We start from the raw sequence: 6,566 nt of genomic DNA on the forward strand, positions 1-6,566 counted from the left end.
TTATTTTCAGCAAACTTAACATGTGTAACTATTTGTGTGAACATAACAAGATTCAACAACTGAGACATAAACTGTACAAGTTCCACAGACATGTGACTAACAGAAATTGAATAATGTGTCCCTGAACAAAGGGGGGGGGGGGGGGGGTCAAAAGTAACAGTCAGTATCTGGTGTGGCCACCAGCTGCATTAAGTGCTGCAGTGTATCTCCTCCTCATGGACTGCACCAGATTTGCCAGTTCTTGCTGTGGGATGTTACCCCACTCTTCCACCAAGGCACCTGCAAGTTCCCGGACATTTCTGGGGGGGATGGCCCGAGCCTTCACCCTCCGATCCAACAGGTCCCAGACGTGCTCAATGGGATTGAGATCCGGGCTCTTCGCTGGCCATGGCAGGAAATCTGTCTTCCAGGAATCCTGTCTTGCAGGAAATCACGCACAGAACGAGCAGTATGGCTGACACTTGTCATGCTGGAGGGTCATGTCAGGAAGAGTACCACATGCGGGAGGAGGATGTCTTCCCTGTAACGCACAGCGTTGAGATTGCCTGCAATGACAACAAGCTCAGTCCGATGATGCTGTGACACATCGCCCCAGACAGTGACGGACCCTCCACCTCCAAATCGATCCCGCTCCAGAGTACAGGTCTCGGTGTAACGCTCATTCCTTCGACGATAAACGTGAATCCGACCAACACCCCTGGTGAGACAAAACCGCGACTCGTCAGTGAAGAACACATTTTGCCAGACCTGTCTGGTCCAGCGACGGTGGGTTTGTGCCCATAGGCGACGTTGTTGCCGGTAATGTCTGGTGAGGACTTGCCTTAAAACAGGCCTACAAGCCCTCAGTCCAGCCTCTCTCAGCCTATTGCGGACAGTCTGAGCACTGATGGAGGGATTGTGCGTTCCTGGTGTAACTTGGGCAGTTGTTGTTGCCTCCTGTACGTGTTCCACAGGTGTGATGTTCGGATGTACCGATCCTGTGCAGGTGTTGTTACACGTGGTCTGCCACTGCGAGGACAATCAGCTGTCCATCCTGCCTCTCTGTAGCGCTGTCTCAGGCATCTCACAGTACGGACATTGCAATTTATTGCCCTGGCCACATCTGCAGTCCTCATGCCTCCTTGCAGCATGCCTTAGGCATGTTCACGCAGATGAGAAGGGACCCTGGGCATTTTTGTTTTGGTGTTTTTCAGAGTCAGTAGAAAGGCCTCTTTAGTGTCCTAAGTTTTCATAATTGTGACCTTAATTGTCTACTAAGCTGTTAGTGTCTTAACGACCGTTCCACAGATGCATGTTCTTTAATTGTTTATGGTTCATTGAACAAGCATGGGAAATAGTGTTTAAACCTTTTACAATGAAGATCTGTGAAGTTATTTGGATTTTTACGAAATATCTTTGAAAGACAGGGTCCTGAAAAAGGGACGTTTCTTTTTTTGCTGAGTTTACATCAGTATCTATACATATCTGGTTATTTTTTTGTCCTTGTTTTTTTAGTTGTATTTCTGTGTCCGTTTTCTCTGTAGATGGACTTCAACTAACCCATTTCTTTCCTCTACACCGTGGAGCCATGGTGCATCTCTAAGTTGATGTATGAGCCGATTTTCTGCAACATTCCTCTCCTGCGTACAGTGTGAGAAACATTCAGCAGTGCAGGGGCAAGGGAATCATTACTCTTGATATCCACTGATGTGTCTTGACCTGCTTTCCGTAAATGGGTAACACACACACAGTCTTTGTGTTCTCTACAATTTGTTCACTGCTACTCTTTTAGACCAAAAAATACAAAAGCCTCTGGTGGAAGCTATTGTATCAGTGATTCCATCTGTGTTTGGATGTTGCGGAGATACCAGGTTTAATTCATTTTTCATACTGTTGCTAGCCATAAAAACCAGTAGCATATACAAAACTAAGATTTGGGTTGGGGATTATAACTTTGTCCACTATTTTACTCCAACAACAAATATGAAAAATTCAAGGATTATTGTTATTCCATGTAGGCCCAAGTAAAATTCTCACAATGCTAATGAAACTGACAAAGAACCTGAAAGATAAAAGTCAATAGAGACCATCAACATTTTTTGGTAAAAGGGGTAGCTGGGGGAAAAAAATGTATGATGAAGTTCACTGCTTTCGTGTAGTTGAAGAGAACTTCAACTTCAAAACAGTCTCTTGATATTAGCTTTAAGCCATCGGTGCAAGAAAATAGATGATGCCTGCCCTATCAGTGGTATCAGAAACAGGCTGGCAAGGGGCAATGTAGCAAGAGCTGACCATTACCCATCTTTAATCCAGCCCAATTGAGTGGGACCCCCCGCCTGGGCCTGTTGAGGATGACAGATGGTATGAGATATTGCAGTCATTAAAGCAAGCAAACTGTGGCGGATGACCCACCAAGACTCCATCGATCTGCCTCCGCAGCAGGGTCTGGGTTCGACACACTCTGAAGAATGCACACACTGATTCTGCCCCCCTGACTCCCAACAAAGTAGAAAAGGGGCAACTAAAAGAGATGAAGCAAGTGAACGTATATGGATGAAAGCTTTTGGTGTTAGCAGCAATTCTCTGTAGCCTTACTGCTGTCTGAGGGTAGAGACTTTATGGATCACAATTAACTGCTGCATCTAACCAGCTAAATATCTAACTTAGTTACACCGTCATGGATTTTCTGTAAAGATCCGGTCTACTTCACGTTTTAAAAGAATTCATTAGCTCTCTCCGATCAGAGGTGGTCTATTCTTGAGAGTGACAATAATAGCCTGCTTCCGATAAAGGGTTTCAAATAAAGCTTTCTACACAGAACTTTTAAGGGCTCAAGCCATCCATTTTGGCCTACGGATAATTGTCCGCCATCTGTGACAGATCTAACACACTTCTCTCTCCTCAAACAGAGCTGTCTCCAACCACATTGGCTCTCCTTTTTTTACTGATCAGGTAAAGAAAGGCATGTGTGATGGCAAATGAATAAGCTTATATGAATAGCTTATACACATTTTCTTCTCAGTCAAATCTACCTCTCACGCACGTCAAAGCCATCGGCCCCATTTCATGCTAGCTGTTGTGCCATGCCAAATGTGAGGTTTAGCTGAAGCCAATTGCTCCACAGATGGTGGCTGGTAGATCAGTTGAGGACAAACTTTATTCGGTAAAACAAAGCTTTTGGTCCTAGTTTGTCCATTGATTGTGTTCTGAGCACATAGTGGTAATTTTATGCCAAGAGCTTGACTGGCAGAGAACGGAAACACATTTTGAGTCCTTGTCAGTTGTGATTTCGTTTGTAGCTTTAGCTATGGGCGCTAGGCTAAACTTTGTCAGTAAGCAACATGTGAAACATAAGAGATGAAATAGTACTACGGGTATCTGTCTGCAGCACAGACATTTACTTTCCATTTTGTAGCTGCCCTGTAGCACAACAACCACATAAGAGCACACTCTCACTCCCAACAGAGTACCTCATGATTATCATTGTCATGCTGTCAGCATACAGTCACAGATGTATCAATTCCAAAAATGTCAATGTTAGTATGTATTGATCGGAACTAGCCTGGTTAAAGTCTGCTGACACTGGAGAACTATAATGGAAATAGACGAAAAACAGTCCTCCTACACGCCTCCTCAACTCCCTTTTATTTACTTCACAGGGACCTCAGCTAAAACCCCATATATCCATTGTGCTGATGGCTGGCTATTTTAAACGATCTTCACTCATACAGTTGCAATTAGCCGCTCCAAAGGATTTAATGTTCGACCCACTAGTTGCCCTAAAGAGGCACATTCCCAAATGATCAAACCTGTCTGAAACTGCCCTAAAGCTGTTTGGCTCCTTGGTCAAGATGATTACCAAATGAACATGTGTGTGAATGTAAACAAGCAATCACATATACGCGCACACACACACGGGGCTTGTTCGACATTGCAGCTGACATTGCAGGCGACTGCGGACTGACTGATCCATCAAACCTTGCATCGTAAATAACTACTCATTATTATTTGTAAATCAGTCAGTCAGCTACAATTTACCCACAATGCATCACAGATTTGAACACGGCTACACACACGCACAAGAGTGCATTCAGACTCACCACATACTTTTGTCTGTCATCTTCAAGTCATGCAAGGACAAGAGACAAAAACCAGGACAGCAGACACAATTATTTGTTCGACAGTATTCTGTTCAGACTTTCCCCACAGAAATATATAAATATAAATACTATTTCTATAGTTTTCCCCTTTCTTTTCCCTTTGCTTCATCTGAACAGCCTAGTTTTTTTTAAACTGCCTCCCCTCAGATTACTTTCTGTGCCCTTCAATACCCCTGGCCAGCCTCCATCATGTTCAGAACAGATTTAGGTGCCACGGGTTATGAGCAAAGATTTCCATTTTCTGTCACAAATCCATTTGAGGTCCCGTTTCCTTCTCTCCACGCACACAAACGTCGAGCTGCTGCGGTGACCGTATTACCGCCACACTGGCGGTCATGAGTTATGACCGCAGTAAAATTCAATGTGACCGTTGAGTCACAGTCATCTCCTCTTATGCACTCTGGACATGCTTTGGTAGTACCCAACTCGCTAATGGCCTGGTACTTAGGGCTCTACTGTCCCTCTAACCACTCTGACATTGCAAATGCAATCAAAAATCACATCAAACACTTATCAAAACAGTATGTGCTTTTAAAAATCACATCAATGTCATTTATCAATTTGAAAAGAAGTTCAACAACAGTATGAAACTAAGTGGAAAGCATGGTAGTTGTGGATGTTGTTTCAAAGTCTAACAACGAAATGGACGGCGCTTTTTAAGGTGATGATTCATTCAAAACACCCATAAGTATATTAGAGCTTATGCATTCACATAGGCATATATATGAGCCCAAGCACGGGAAAAAAACGGAATTAAAATGATTGTGCCGTTACAATACATAGCCTACCGCATATTAAGCATTGGCAGAAATATTTTTTTATTTATTATTTAAGATGTCTTTGGACATAATTGGTCTAGCATATACTCCAAGATGCAACAAATTCTAGTAATTGGCTTTGAATGTGGACTGTATTTTTATGCATACTGACTGGACTGTTTCATTATGCTATGCTCCAAACTTTCTATGCATGAGTCTGAGGGGGAGCGTATAGGCCTAGGCTATACTGTTGGTTCATTGATTGTGCAGGGCGGCTTACAGAGTTAGCCTACAATTATATTGAATTTTGTTAGATTTTAAACAACCTAGTAATAGGGCTTTTTTAAAAATATTTTCATAAGTAATAGGCTGACATTACCTTTAGCTAGCTACAGAATATATCACGCACGCACGCACACACACACACACTGACTGTATGATACACGTTTCCCTTCCTTACAATATATTCCGTGGAAATGGCAATGTGAGAGACACCAGGAGAATTGCAGGCATGACAAAGTCATGGGGAGAGGTGGAAGTTCCCTGACACAGCTAACTAACTGCCAACTGGAAGTCATTCTTAATTAAAATAATCTGAATTCTTATTCTCATAGCAAATTTAAAAAATGTATCAAAAGACAAAGTCTCAAACTTCTCATTTAAAGACTGGAAGAGTATTCATTAACAAACTGCTATTGTCACAAATTGTTTTTTTGATCAATCAGATCAGCTATTTTGCCATTCATTGAGCAAAAGGTCAGAATTGGGCTGCCTGTGTGAATGCAGCCATTTAGGCCTATCAAATGATTCATAATACTCTGTCAGAAAATGTATTTTTAACATAAAAGATAAGAGGGAGGGGAGCTACTGACAGTGATTGTGTATTTGGACAAAAGTTTGAGATAAAGTGAGGCTGAAAGGCAGCCAAACGGCTATCTGCCCCTCATATGACAAAGCACTGGTCCCACGGTAGTTTGAGGACAAGAGACCCTTCCCTCTCCCCCAGAATGATGGTCACTGCTCTTTCCTGTAGACACTCACTATTTATAAAGGACACCACTTCAAACAGCACTTTCTACTGTCCTCCATCGCCCAGAGCTCTCGTTTTGGTCCTCCTTGAATTCTACTCTTTTATTGAAGATAAAACGTTTGTCACAAAAGCCCTGCAGTTTCTTTCTCCACCCATTCTGTTTGACATCTCTAGCATGTCACTGAAACGTTGGGGAAAATCTATAATAATCCCCTGTATAGTTTTCAATACAAAACCACACATTTCCTGAGCAGTGAGCGGTCCTAACAATAATTGGTTCCTAAATTGTGACAGAATGAAAACCCACCTGGACCTTGTTCATTTCCAATATCGAGTGTACAAATCTATTCTTGACAAAGTTATTTTTGGCATTCCTATCGCTTAAAAAAAATAAAATAATTGTCACATACACTGGAGCAAATTCGGGTTAAGGGCACAGACAGATGTTTCCCCTTGTCGGCTCGGGTATTCGAACCAAAGAACTTTTGCCAAATGCAGAAATTACAGATATGCTATGATAGGCTCAAGTCATTCACTAGCAACAAGTCCTGCTGGGAATAAACAGAGGGGGGGAAAGTAACGCCTTGACACGACACATTCCCCCCCCCCCACACACAAAACACTGAAATACAAGAAACG

The sequence above is a fragment of the Salvelinus namaycush genome, chromosome 30 (assembly GCF_016432855.1).
Source record: "Salvelinus namaycush isolate Seneca chromosome 30, SaNama_1.0, whole genome shotgun sequence".
NCBI lineage: Eukaryota > Metazoa > Chordata > Actinopteri > Salmoniformes > Salmonidae > Salvelinus > Salvelinus namaycush.